The 15,445-nt window shown below is 40.7% G+C and overlaps 1 protein-coding gene across 2 annotated transcripts in view; it reads left to right on the forward strand.

Moving 5' to 3' along the window:
* The window catches only part of LOC114668300 (ataxin-7), a 90,264-nt gene that overhangs the window by 3,036 nt on the left and 71,783 nt on the right, over nucleotides 1-15,445 (forward strand). The window contains exon 2 of one of the 2 annotated variants that reach the window (XM_028823960.2): nucleotides 11,863-11,964. The exons of the other annotated variant lie outside the window; for it this stretch is intronic. The gene's annotated coding sequence lies outside the window, so the exon portion shown is untranslated. The remainder of the gene's footprint in view (nucleotides 1-11,862; nucleotides 11,965-15,445) is intronic. 2 annotated transcript variants of the gene reach the window in all.

Below are 15,445 nucleotides of genomic sequence, written 5' to 3' on the forward strand. Positions count from 1 at the left end.
GGCAGGCAATCTACAATTTAAAGAGATTATTTTCTTGTGAATTGTTACATATGCATTATTTTCACTTTTACTTTAAAACCTTTTGTAAAAACAATACTTGTTTCTTCATTTCCTGCCCTGCGCGTGTTTACATCTTTAATCCCAGACGTATAATGCTGCTCGTGTTGTGAAGGGTGTTGCGGCTGAACGTACGCTAAGGATATGCCTTTGGATCATTTGCTGTCTTTTTGCTGCTTGCTAGCTGCCTCTTCTGCCTGTGGCATGTCGTTATTTTAAGAGCTCCGAGCACATGATGCTTGCCTGCCAAAAGCAATCCAACAACTGCTAGCTTAGAGGTCTGTTGACTTGTTTTAAATGACGGCTCACTGCCTGGTCTCGCATGACTTTGTAAAAGCAATACCTGTCTTTTATTTCTGGCCCCGGGCGTGTTTGAATTCTTTCTTGCAGGATGTATAACGCTGCTTGCGCTCGTTTGGGGTAGCTGCTGTCGCGCTACCCTTTGATCTTTTTAAAGCCTGTACAGCCACTGTCCTTTTTGCTACAGCCATGGGACAGTCTCTTGGCACCAAGTCTCATGTTTACAGTCCCCGTGAGATGCACCGTGGCAAGTCTCCTTGGTCTCGCGGGTCTTTTAAATGTCTTTCGAGATTATCACGTATCGTAGCCTTGCATTTTTCCTTTTATATATAGAGAGATAATTAATGTTAAAGGACTGAAATAGTATACAGTATAATAAAATGATAAAATGTGTGGAAAATAATAACTCAAAATGTAACTTAATGTAAGAGAGTTAACACTAGGGCGCCATGTAGCTCTTTAAGATGTGGATGGGCAGTGGACAGAATCTCCCCTTCAGTCTCTCTGCACTGGTCTTCAGGCTGAGGTGTTGTTTCTGTGACCATAGCACAGACGTGCTTGTTGGAATGGCAGGTTATTGCTGGAAATTTTCTTGGCCATGGTGGAGGTTAGAGAGTGCTCAACCAGTGATGCAGTCAGCTGACAACAACATTTATTTATGTAGCATATTTTCATACAAGCAATGAACCTCAAAGTGCTGTACAGGGTGCTAAAGATAAAGTTTAAAACAAAACCACGCCATTCTCTGCAGAGCTTTGTGGATCAGCTGTGTGCTGTTCTGAAACCAGGCAGTAATACTTCTGTCAGGATATGTTTGATGCTGGATACATAGAAGATCTTTAGTAGTTGAGTGGGCATCGAGTAAGGCGGTTGAGACGTCGTTATGCCTTTTTCACCAAGGTGTTCAAGTGCTTAGACCAGGTCAGCTCCTCTGTGATGCAGACATTGACGTATCTGAATCTGACCACCCTCTCCACCTGAGTGTTGTTAGTGCTGAGGGGGCTGGTAGTGCGTCAGCTGTTTTCAGTGTTTCAGACTCCCCACTTCATCCAAGTGAGCCTACTCACTGGTGTTAGATGTCAGGCCTACCACAGCTGTGTTATTGGCAGACTTGACAATGGTGTTAAAGTCATTTAAAAGGAGTACAGCAGAGGACTTCACACACAGCCCTGTGGAGTGCCACCCAAACCACTGAAAATATCTGAAACTGCAGCGGGTTATTAGAAAAGCAGCAAGAGTTACTGGAGCTGTTTGTATTTATTAGCTGATAGGCCAGAGGGCGATGTCAGGGTAAGTGGGGAATCGTCTCGAGTGATGGCGTCGTCTTTTATATGGACACTCGTCTGGGAGATGTTTTCTGCTCTGTGCCGTGTGTCATCTTAGGTAGCAAAGGATCAGTTTTGTAGAGCATTGTGCCTACTTACACAAAAAGCCATTGTCAATTGTTAGAAGCAGTTATTGAAAACTTTTTTTAAAATGTAAATGTTTCTAGATATTGTGAAACTTGAACCTTTTGTCTTTATGTGCTTTTTGGTATGCAACTAAGAGGGCAATTTTTCACATTTTCTGTGTAAACCTGACTAAGAAAAAAAAAATTAAGATCATCCAAGTGTGTTTTTTTTTTTTTTGAGCACAGTCCATTGGTAACTCTCACTCCTTCCTTTTCTTCTCCCTAAGTTCTTTAGAAATATTTTACTAAATCAGCTTAGGTTGAGTAGACTTTATTATCTCAGAGGGAAATTTATTTGCAGCAAAAAGTACAAAACGTAAGGATTGTTGCACAAGAAAATAAGCCAAGACACAACTAACAACTGAAATGTTCTCATAAATACATGCAGTCAAGATTAGTATCTTAAACAGAGCAAAAAAATAATAATTTGGAATTCAGCAGCATCACTACTAGCAGTGCTGGGGAACTTTTTAAAGAACTCCTTTACGTACTCAATATGTTACATAGTTGCTTATTATATAATGGAATGTGTTACTTTTTTGTTTGTTTTTATTTTGTATGAAAACTGAATATTTCACTGGCCAGCATTTATTACTGAATCCTTAACCCAGTAACCGTCATGAAGCTGACCAGTAATGCAGCCCAGTTTGACCACTGTGTTTTATAAATGCTGTAATGCCCCTGGATTCTGATCAGAGGTGGTCATGGTCCTCAGGTGGCTGAAACCTATCTGAGAGGGGGTGGGAATACCTGGAGAAGCCCCCTAAGCAGCAAGGGGGTTTGGGGCGCAGACACAGTACTTGGAGAGCACTTTGATCGCGTCTCCTGGATGCTAAAGCCCATCAGCTTCTTGCCTTATACACAGTTCTGCTGCAATGATCATCCTCCGCTCATGCAGGATTGAATGTGTACTTGTAACTTTTTTGTTCAGTTCTTTTCACTTGATTGCATGCTTAACCCCTTCCTCACTGGTTGTCACAAGATTGCAGGAGTGCATGCTTCTCCAAGAAAATAAGTACTACATTATATTACTGGCTACTTTAAAGAGTAATCTGACTGTATAGGTATAGAGCACCATGACAAGTTCTCAGGTAAAATACATAATGAGTATGCAAATGCATAATGAGGACATAAAGATAGAAAAGTATTTTTGAAGCTAATTAAAATGTGTGACCCAGCACTTCCTCTCCATTATTTGTTGAACTATGGTCGATGGACATCAGAGGAGGAAAAAACAAACTCCAGCCAGCAGCATCCCTGGAGAAAATTAAACCTCCAGAAGATCCACAGTCAGGCAGAACAGAGAAAGTTAAAGAAAAGATCACCGGTCGCAGTCCTGGAGACCTCAGCCAGTGAGCCTTCCACCCGCTCCTTGGCAATCCTGGGCCATCTAATCTGATGACAGAGTCTATCCATTGATTCTAAAGCTCTGAGTATTCTCAGGTGTCTTTTCCAGTGGCCAGGAAAACAGCATGACAATTGAGCAGTGACACAAAGTACAACAGCAGTATATAGAGGAAAAACAGAATGGAGGAAGATTAATGATTCAAAGTGACGATATTCTTATTTAAATGAGTAATATTCAGAGATGCAGAACTAATTAGCAGCTCTAGACAGGGTATGCTATATTAAAGTAGTGAGCCTTCAGCTTGGATTTAAAAGCCGAGACTGAACAGGGAACCTCTCATATAAGCAGGCTGTTCATTCCACAGCTTTGGGGTCTTGTAACTTTTAACGTTATGTTATTAATCCTTTGGAATGTTTTAGTAGGCTGGCATCTTGAGATCTTAATGCACACTCTGGTTTGTAAGTAATAATAGGTTCAGACAAGTAAGCAGGGCCTTGGCCATATTTGTAAGGAGGAGGATTTTGAAATCGGCTGTACGATTGCAACCAGTGAAAAGAATTATAAATGTTGCAGTAGACCGGCCTCCTGTTTAAAGTTGGTCTCTACCTTGCATCGGATACTCCTGACACAGGCTCCAGTCTCCTACACCTTTGGAGAGGATTAAACAGGTTTGATGATGTTATACTGCACAACTTTCAACTTTATTTATAACTAGCCAACGCCGCATAATCATGCCGCTCTTTTAATGAGTTTTAAGCACGGGGAAAAAAATGAACATTTGAAAAATCTGTAATTTAATAAACCCCCAAGAAAAGTAACACTGCAACAATGCACACTACGAACCAACATACAATTGTCCATGACTGAAAACTGGAGGACCGCCTTCACGCCTCCACCTCCCAGAGCGAGGGATGGGGCTGGATGGTGCCCGGGCACGGAGGACAAAATGGGGGGAGAGGGGAAGGACGCCCATTCTGCCCCCTCCGTCATTCATTGTTCTTTGCAGTTCCGGCTGCTTTTCTGTATATAATCCACCAAGTCACCCGACCATGGTAGTAGCGAGGGGGGTGTGCACAAAGGGCAGGGACGTAATCAGTGCGAGCGTATGACCCGCACTTACTGGGAATTCCTTGTTCGTGGGGAACAATTGCAAGCCCCGGTCTCCATCACGAATGGGGTTCAACGGCTTACCCACGCCTGTCAGCGCCGGGTAGACACAAGTTGATCCATTCAGTGTAGCATGCGTGGAGTACCGGACATCCAAGGGCATCACAGGCCTGTTATTGCTCAATCTCGCGTGGCTGAAAGCCACTTGTCCCTCTAAGAAGTTGGGACGCCGACCGCTCGGGGGTTGCATAACTATTTAGCAGTAGGGAGTTTCGTTCGTTTTCGGAATTAACCAGACAAATCACTCCACCAACTAAGAACGGCCATGCACCACCATCCACAGAATTGAGAAAGAGCTATCAATCTGTCAATTCTCAACGTGTCCGGGCCGGGTGAGGTTTCCCCATGTTGAGTCAAATTAAGCGAAATTTGTGTGTGGTGAATTGGTGCGTCCGGGCACATGAGCAGGCACTGTGAATGCCTTGAGAGCGTGGGTGGACGCGTGCCGGGGAATAATGAGTATCTATATATCTTCTTAGATATAGAAAGCGTCTGATGCGGTGTTAGAGTTGGTGGTCGGGGCTTTGTGAGTTGACAGACGTGGCTATTTCTTGCATATCCCATGGTTGTCTTCCAGCAGTGTGAATGCCTCGAGAGACAGGGTGGCGGTGTTTGGTGAGTTGTTGCAGTTTGTGAGTTAAAAGCTGCGATGGTTTTACACTCCAGTACGTTGCGGTAAATGCATTGTGGTGAATGCTGCTAACAGTCAGGCGGGCAGGCGTTTTCGTCCCATGCTCTTAGAGTTGGCGGGCGTGGCTCTGTGAGTTGTCATTGTATCCCATAGAGTTGGTGGGCGGGTCTCTGATTTTGCGGGCGTGACTATGTCGTGCGTATCCCATGGTTGTCTTGCTTGCCCTGTCGGCTTAGTGAATTATATATATAGATATAATGTACAACATTATATAGAAAAATGTAACGGCTTAAAATGTGAAGCACCTACAAGTAAGTGTGACATTGAAAGCTCTTATTGTTAATGGGTAGCAGTTAATAAGCATACTTGAAGCTTTATGTGACACGCAGCAATTGAAGGATAAAAGCTGTGAGTGGCTGTGGTCTGCGCTTCTGAAGGGCCATAGAGGTGGGTGATTTGTGAAATATGACACAGGTGTCCTTTGGTTTTTATGTCCTCAATTTATATAAAGTTAATCTCTGACAAAAAATTCTAGATAGCTTTTCCATCCTGTTAGTTTGTTCTGTCACACTAGTAGGGACACCTTTTTGTAGGGTAGCAATTAAACTTTTCCACTTTATTTTCCACCCCAAACCCCCTGGAATCACCAACTTCAGCTGAGTTCTCATTCAGCGCACTTTCACGTATGAGCCCAGCACGGTATAAAAGAATTACAAATATAGTATGGAAAAAAAAAAACAGATGAAATGTGAACAGAGAAACATCATGTAATACAAATTTAAAATCTGCATATGTACATTAATATGAGGGTGGTACCAAGTCCACATGCAACTCTCCAAGGTAAGATGCATTAACAACAACAGAAACACTTTAATAAAAAGTGCTTTTCATAAATTTAACGGCCGACAATGTGTGACCGTAAACTGTCACGTGTGACTCCAGCAAGTCGCATAACTTGCCTGCATTCAGATGTTTAGGATGGAGGGGAAGAAGTTATGGCCATGTATGGTTTGTTAGACACAGCATTCTCAAACCAGCTTAATCTAGTTCACCAGCAGGGCTGCTAGATCATATCCCACAAGCACAAAGTACAAGGCAGGAAACAGCCCTGGAGGGGGCACCAGTTCTTCTCAGGGTCCACTTCCATGTACCTTCAAACTCTTGGTAGCACAGGGCCAGCTTGGAATTGCTTGTTAAACTGAGCAGCACATCTTTGGAACAGTTTGATTGAAACTTCAGGAAACTAAATGTAACGCTAAATAGAACTGAAGACGACATTCCCCAGACTGAATCGTCAGCCCCAGCTATCCTGACTCTAATGGATTGTCTTTACTTGCTTTCAGTCTCCTTCCATGCATGTCCTGTTGGTTTGTCATTGCGTAGACTCCTTCTATGTTTTTCCTTGTTATTAATCGTGTTAAATGATATTGTTATTTAGATTACTTTATTATTCTGTATCTAGTCCTGATGCTTTAAGTGAATTATATTCTATTAACCAACCGTTCAGTTGATTGTTTTTGTCCACTGTCACCAGTTAGTAGAGAGAATTAATTAGTGTTTTTTTGTAATCTAGGCAAATATGTATATGCCAATATTACCCCTTTGAATTGGACAGTTATTTTTACAGACCTGTTGGGAACCAGCAAGAATAAAACATGTGGAGATGGAATTCATAAATTGATGAAAGTGTTTAAAGTAGCTAGCACTTCTTTATCTGTAATGCTTCCATTTTTTCCCAGTTTGTACCTTGTACCTGTTGTTCAACACCCATTTTTCATTAACTACAGTATATACTCTTGTGTAAGTCGGGTCTTGAAACCTGAAAAATTGATCATAAAATCGGACCCCGACTTATACGCCCGTTCAAAAATGTGACAATTTTTTTTTTACATCATCTTGCTTCCTCCAATCTCGCACCAGTTTCTCCGAAACATCAAATTTTGTTGCAACAGCGCACTAACCAATATCTTTCTCCACTTCAACGACTTTTAATTTAAAACCAGCTTCATATTTTCTTCTGATGAAATGCTCCATCGTAGATAAGGGATGCTTTTACCATAAAGGTGTATGAGGTTGTGAGATACAAAAAACACAAATCAGTGCAAACGTCACTTCAGAATAGTTCAGATATTACAGTGTGGTCACGTAGGCACAATACATAGTTAAAAAAAAAAAAATACCGTGTGCTCCGTGGTTACTCTGCCAGGTGGGCGTTATCATAATATCATATCATATCATAATCTCTTGGACCAATAGCGTGAGTTTTCTGTATTCGACTTACATGACTGACATTATAAAATACCAGAAATTATACGGTAAAATCAAGCCCCGACTTATCTGTGGGAGGACTTGAACGCGAGTATATATGGTATACAAAACCATTATAAATAGTTATAATAATGTATAGTTTTAACCAACTGAATTAAATCTGAACGTTTAACTTTACAACTTAGGACTAACAAGCAATTGTTTATGATCCAAGTCATCTCATAGTGTGAACAAGTAAAAAAAAAAAAAAAATAAATGAATGGTATAGCATTTATATACATACATACATACGTACCTATATTTAATTAATTGGAAGATAAATACAAAGCCTTTGTTTCTTTATTAGGGCCATCTGTGGCGCTTTATTAAGGAGTTAATAACTTCACGATCATCATTTTAACTAAAGTAAATGAACGGCACTACAAGGCAAAAGAATTGCTGCCTTTCCTTGGCAACCTGTAAGTTTTTGTGTTTCTGTCCAAATGTCCTCCACCCCAGCAGCTTCTCTGACAGAGCGTCTTCACAGCTGCATTGTCCTTATTCTCAGAAATGAACCCAACAGGGTCACGTAGGCTAATATGGCGTACGGTAAGCCCACACTCGTCTTATTTCCTTAAACAGGCTCACTGTATACATCTTTTTATAATGTGCAATTTGTAGTCCATTACCTTTATATGTTGTAGTGAAGCACATTAGGGGGTCCACAGCAGTGCAGGGTTTTTAGGAAAAAATAGTAAGGCAGCTCAGATCCCATGAGTGTAGGTGTGTGAGCTATGTGGACGCAGAGGACTTAATGAGGAAGTGTGCTGATTGCATGAAACATGCATGAGGGCAGTTACCACCACTGGCGGACCCGCACTTACAGGGTATTAGATGGACCCAAGAGTGAGAAATCGAGCAGACAAGAGTGAAAAGATAAACCGAAAGTGTAGAGATAAATCAAGAAAGAGACCAAGAACATCTGGATCAAGGTTGACTCAGGTACAAAGGAAAGCAGGTAAAGCGGTCGGGAAGCCCGGTGTGGAGTGAGAGGAACACCGTGCCAAGGGTAGTATTGTTCTTGGTTTTGTAGAGGTGCAGGAATGACCAGTCAAGATTGTTGCATAGATGCCAAAGGATGGGGACAAGAACCATGCCACAAAAATGTTTCCGAGTTGGTGGGCGTGGCTCTGTGAGTTGTCGTCCTATCCCATTTGGTGGGCGTGGCTCTGTCTTGCGTGCTCCATGGGTGTCTTGCTTGCGCTGGCAGCTGCTTAGTGAATTATATATATAGATGTTTCAATTATTTGATTATCTACAGTATGTTTTGTGATTCATTTCAAGGTGAAACTAGCAGTTTTTTCTTTACTGCAAACGACCCTGTATCCTGTTGATGAATCAAATGAATCGCTTCACTTAAATGGGCAGTCAAATCAGTAAAGTGAATCAAAACGCCTGTCACTAATCCATCCATGTAATACTCTTCACTGTCTTACCCAAGCAACCACCACATGGCAAGAAGGTGACAACTCCACACTGCACCATCCAGAATGAATAGCCTCTAATATCATCATTTAAAAATGGTAATTGACCAGTGGTTTGTTATAAAGAAAGTGGTGTTTAACCAAGGAGTTTTCGCCCATTATTTGTATGATGTTGGAATGATATGAGTAGACAGTAGCCACTTATGTTCAAATAACATTCAAAGTTCACTACTCCATAACTTAAAGTTGCATCAAGGTGTTGATTTTGTTCAGTGGACCAAAGACTAACAGAGTGTCACCAAGGTATACTGTAGGCTTGCGATTAATCCCCATATCTGACTGTAGCTACTTCTAAAAAGGGGAGACATCCTATCTCATTGAGTAGCCTGGCTGGAGGACTAAAACAGCAGGATGGCTAATACATTTTATTGATATAGCGCCTTTCCCGTGCTCAAGGCACTTCAGAGTTTAAGAAAGGGCAGGGTATACAGTACATAGCATTGTACTAAACCAAATAAATAAATATAGTAATTCAGAGAAAAGCCTAACAGACCACATAATTGATGGTCTAGCACACACACACATACACAGGTTACATGAGCATCTTGACATAAAGGTAAACTGGATAAAGTCAAGTAGAGCTAACAGCCTTCCTGAACAGATGAGTTTTGAGTTGTTTTTTAAAAGAATTCATGGAGTCAGCTGACCTGATTAATTTCGGTAGGGCATTCCAGAGTCTGGGCGCTATACAGCTGAAGGCCCTGCCACCCATGGAGTGTAGATTAGTGTGGGGCACAACAAGATTGCCAGAATCAGAGGACCTTAGTGGGCAGACAGGCACATAGTGGTGGAGAAGGTCGCTGATGTAGTTTAGCGCAAGGTCGTTTAAGACTTTGTAGGTTATTAGTAGAATTTGATATTCAATTCTGTAAGACACAGGGAGCCAGTGAAGGCAAAGCAGGATGGATGTGATGTGCTCACTGCTGCTGGTCCGTGTCAGGACTCTTGCAGCTAAGTTTTGAATAAGCTGGAGCTGTGATATAAGATTAGAAGGGGCACCTGCCAGTAAGGAATTACAATAATCGATGCGGGATGTGATAAAAGCATGGACGAGTTTCTCAGCGTTCGAAATGGAGAGGAATGAGTGAACACGGGTTATGTTGCGGAGGTGAAAGCAAGAAAGTTTCTTAATGTGATTTATGTGGGCGGAATAAGAAAGGGAGGAATCAAAAATGACACCAAGATTCTTTGCAGTAGAGGCAGGTCTGATGAGATCCCTGCCAAGATTGACTGGGAAGGAGCTCATTTTATTAATTGCACTTTGGTCCCAATTTGCAGGAGTTCAGTTTTGTTGCAGTTTAATTTTAAAGAGTTTTGCTCCATCCAGGTTTTAATTTCACTGAGGCAAGTTGTGAGCTGAGAAAGCTCTGATGAAGTTCCACTTTTAACATTGAAACAGAGAAACAACCTGAAGTAGTCCAGCGGCTGGTAATCTGTCAAGTCCAACAGCAAGCCATACTGTTTTGTGAAGTCCGGTAGCCAGTTTGGCTCCCACGGATCAATGTCTAGGTATTCCTCCCACACGAACCTTGCCATAGGTGCATCGGCTGCACGAATGCGCTCAGCTGGGACGGCATCGGCTGGTGTCCCGATCAGCTGATGCCAGTTCCTCACTCTCTTGTTCGATCTCCTGATCACTCTCAACAAAAGTCCGACTCAGTGATAATGTGCAAAACATTTGTTTTCTGCACTCGCTTCGCTCCCTCGTGAGATGTCAATGCCATCTTGCCTTTGTTTACATTTGCTTACATTTCGCAACTCATGCACACACAAGGATTAGATGCCGAGTCAATGAGTCTAACATTCCTCCAAGCACAGAGGGAATGCCTGTAACGTAACAGGGAGTTTTCCCGCCCTCTACCCCTGGATGTCGACTTTTGTCAGGTAGTGCACATCATGGTTTGTGACGCAATATTCGCTCCATAAGACGCACAGACATTTCCAACCTTCTTTTGGGGGGAAAAAAAGTGCGTCTTATGGTGCGAAAAATACGGTAAATACAGAAAAGCAGAGGACTGAGGACTAGGGTGGGGGTGGTAGCTACCCGTCTTAGCTTCACCCTTTCCATGTAGGACATCCATGCCAGTCCCACTTTTGTATGATGGTGGCTATGCATACAGAAACCTGGACCTGGAGAACTCTGTTCATCCTGAGGCTCCTCAGGGCAGCTCTACACACCTGCTTTTGTGCTCATTGAAATTGTGAAGGAAGTCAAAAAATTTGGTGGAGGTAAGGAATGTGGGATTCATGGATACTTTAATGTCATTCACATTAATAATTTTACCAATCGAAGGTGATGTGTCTGGCAGAAGTTGCAAGTACATTGGGGTTGTTTTGAGTCTTTCGCACCCTCATCCTCTCTTATGATCGACTGCATTTGCACAACCATATGTTCTTTAGGCCTGCTGTAAACTGAACAACTTAATTGCATTTTTTTAAAACATTAGAAGAGCACAGGAGCATTTTGACGATCAGGAAATCTGCCAAACAATAAAGGTGTGTGTGGCAAGGCGACGGGTTCAGCAGCCACCATTGCATGAGTGTGGGATTGCCACGAGTGTTATTAATATAAACAGGGAGATTAGAATGCTTGGCAAGCTGCTCAGAACAGGTATACTGCCCACGGAATCGTACCTGTTGACATTTTAATCATGTGTGTGTTTTAGGATTTTTTTTTTTTTTCATTTATGCACCAAAATCATTTTAGTGAGTAGAATGCCTGTCTTGTTTATTTTTGTTGATGTGGTGTTAGGCTTTGCAAGGCATGCCAGCAATTACATCAATAACAAAATAATGCTCTAGTAATACATTTGCACTTTTAGAAATTCCCTGGGAAATTGAATTATTGAACTCCAAACTGAAAGACTCTCAAGTGGTTCTTAGTGGATTGGATTACCTGGTTGGCACCGATGGGGTGTTCCATAAGTAGCTCATGTACTAACATGAAAGCTGTCTGTAGGAAAGCTAGAATTACTCCTGTCAGATGCCATTATCATAAATAATAGGTTTTCTAGGTGGATACATACAGCAGGGAACGCTCTAAACAGTTATTAAAGTGAGGCAGAGCAATTTACCAATTCTGCATCATAACAGTCTTTCATACTTTTTATACCTTTAGATTTATGAGAAAGCTGGACTGAAAGACTTGAACTGTTAGGGAAACAAAACCAATGAAGCTCAACTGCTAGTCCTAGTGGATTGCTTTGCTACCTTTTACAAGGTAAGGATTTTATAAATATTGTACCTTAGTTATAGTTTAACTGTAATTGTCTGTTTTTATCAGAACGGTCTTATGCTTTTAATAATGAACATTTGAAACACATGAAAGAGAACTTATGTTTTGAAAAGGCTCTTGTTGGCTTGGGCCAATAACAATCAGTGACCATGAAATCATTTCCATTGGCTCAACATACATAGCAGTCAAAATGAGAAATTGGAAAGGTAGTTCCAACAACCTTAAGGAAAAGATAATCGGAATAAAAGAAGCAGCCAGCCTAGTGTGGTTGCTTGTGCTTATTTATGAAAATCAACGTTTGTGGAGGTTAAGCACACACTCCCTCCAACTGAGCTGATTCTTTACAGACAGCAGGTCAGCCTGTCCTCAAATGAAGACTGGAGTGCAGCTCAGTTATTTTTCCTCAGTTTTACAAGAAAACAAAACTGCAGTCCTTACATTAGATGCCTCAGTACACTTATTTTCAGATCATTTGCCTAAATTTTGTTGCTACCTTATTTGTGTTCAAGTTGTATTGCCATCCCAGACACCAATGTTGGCACCTGAAATGGATGTTAATGCAGTCAGTGGATGTGCTGAGCTGAACAACACTTCACCTGAGAAGTCTGCATGAAGCATTTAAATTAGTTCTAAGCAGTTGTGGATTTCTTGTGTTTGATTTTCACTAAATTTACTGTACTTTGAACTAACATACAGAAGCAATTCTGTGATTTTTACTTTCTCGTATACGGAGTGTAGGGAAAGTATTGTAATCGTCCAAAGATTTGATGTCGAGATTTTGGTGAATCTCTGCATATTAGACCTCCCTGAGTCTGAAGATGCCATTTTTGGAATTATTTCTGTGTGTGTGTGTGTGTGTGTGTGTGTGTAAACATGATAACGCTTTTATTTCGGTCAACCAAATTTTGCCTACAAGTGTTAGGTACAAAATGTAGATTTTTATCGACTTTAGGGCTATTTCCGTTAACCGGAAGGGGTACTTTTTTAATTTGTGCAGCTGCTGAGTCCAGTTTATTCAGCTTTACTTTTATAATGATTGTTCAATATATTAATTTGATTTGATTTGCTGTTGATATACATAATATAAAAATATAATTGTTTTGCAGTTTACTCCTGAAATATCCATCCCCATATCTGAGTTTAAGAGAAAGTCGAGGGGAGACCACTCCCAATTTTTTTCCTTTATTATTTATGTGTTGTAAACACTTTCACTGTTGATGAAAACACTTAAGTGCATGCTATTTTTTTTGTTTTATGTTTAACTGTCCTTAAAAGTAGTGAAGTGTACTTTAAGAAAGATGAATGGATGGCAATTGGATTTAAAAGTGATTTTGATTAATTTCTTACTGAACAGATGAACTAATGGATTCCTTAAATTGCAGCACAGGTTTGGGCTTTATAATTAATCGTATATTGATCGTGACTGCGATTGCAGGTGCAGCGATAACTAATAATTGACCGACTGCAAAAAGTGACGAATACTGTTTTACATTGAGTACTCCAGTTACCGAGTGCTTTGTAATCAATTACAGAGACATTTGCTAAACGCAAAAACATTGGTGAATATGAAAGGCTTGCAGAATGTATTGTTAGGAGTATGGTCTAGCAACATTTTAAAAAAGTGAGTCTGCACATCAAAAATGTTGATCCCAGATCACCTTACACTTTTTACATGTCTTAGTAAAAAAAAAAAAATGAAGAGCATTGTCCATATTGTGACATCATTTTGTTTTTCAGTACTGATAATGTTTTAGGCACTGGACTCAAATATTTTTACAGCCATCAAAAATTCAACCATATAGTCTAGTATGTGAATGAAAGCCAAGCTCCAAGTCCCATTAATGCTGTGTTTGCAGCATAGACAAACCCATGTGAATTTCCCCTTGGGATTAATAAAGTATCTATCTATCTATCTAGTCAACCATTACTTGTTCACACTATAATGTGTCTGTATTCAGCAAGAAATCAAAAGTAAATAATTGTAGTCACAGCATTTATTTATCAAAAGATAAGGCTCTGATTGATTAAAACTGTATACAACCAGGGTTTTAAAAAAATGCTCCAACTCCCAAGGTAAGACCAGATGTACACCTCCTGTAATTTTTTCCAAGGTTGTATTGTCTTTACTATTATTATAATTACTTTATTCCAAGTGTTGGGCCAAAATTGAAAATATCCATCCAATACAGAGTGGTACTTTATATAACAGCTGAATTGTGGCTGACTAGAACTGTGGAAAGATGCCTGAACATAACGGTTCATTATATTGATGAGGAATTTATGCTGAAAAGCGGGTCCTTGCCAATAGCATACATTCCTCCAGAACAGGGATGCAGCTTTTCAAGGACTGAGAGTTGCACTGGCTGCCTGAAGCTTACAGGAGAAGCAGAATGTTTGCATGATTACAGATGACGGGGCCAATGCCATGAACACCATTGCTATCCGTGACTGAAGCAGACAACAGTGTTTTGGCCATAGGCTAGGAGTATTCTATGGGACACCATGGTGTCTATGCTGTTGCAGTTTTGCCATATCTTATGTTGTAGTATTGCCATATCTTATCTACAGTGTAATAAAATTTTAATCACTGTGTGCGTGTGTGTGTGTGTGTGTCTGTGTGTGTCCTGAAACCCATACCCTGGTCCTTCAGAGCAATTTGATTGGTCAGTTTGGCTTTGGTGATGCGATTGAAAGAGGGTGAGACACACAGAGGGTGAGACACACAGAGGAGTAAAGGCATTCAAAGGTGGAAAATATAAAAGTGTGCAGGAGGCAAGCAAGACGCTTCAAAATGACAAAGGCTGGGAGGCAGGCTTTACAGGAACATGTTCAGGAGAGGAGCGCCGGACAAGAGAGATTCTGACCCACAAGGATATCGAGAAAATGCTCCGAAGGAACATGTAGGAAAGAAATGTCAAATATTTTTACATTTATTATATTACCTGTCTAGCATATGCAAATGTGCAAACACTGTGTAAGCAAATAGTGAACTTGAGAAGTGCTTAGACAGTGATGTTCTTTTTAGATTTAAAGCTGCTGCATTTGTATTCCAACACATTATAGAAATGACACAGTGGCAGCAGCATGTAACAATTTGTCAACATTTAAATATTTCTTGGGTTTGCCATATATTCCTACTTTTAATGCTTTTACATACTCGTACAACAGAATTATCAGGTCATGTTTACATACTCATCATTTTACATTACTGTAATTTACGTTTTTATTACATGAGTTACTCTCTTCTGTGTTAGTTTGGCATATACTGATTGTTATCCCAACAACTTTACAGTCACCTGCAAACCACCCAATCCCTCAGTCTCTTGAGGTGAAAATGACATGATCACTTGGATTGGCAAAAATGCCACCTTCGGTTTTCTAAAATGGATACTAATCAATGCTTTAGTGGCACCTTGATGTTCACCTCTTGAAAATGACAAACTGGAGATTGTGGAATTCTGTTGCC

Source organism: Erpetoichthys calabaricus, chromosome 18 (assembly GCF_900747795.2).
Source record: "Erpetoichthys calabaricus chromosome 18, fErpCal1.3, whole genome shotgun sequence".
In the NCBI taxonomy this organism is placed as follows: domain Eukaryota; kingdom Metazoa; phylum Chordata; class Cladistia; order Polypteriformes; family Polypteridae; genus Erpetoichthys; species Erpetoichthys calabaricus.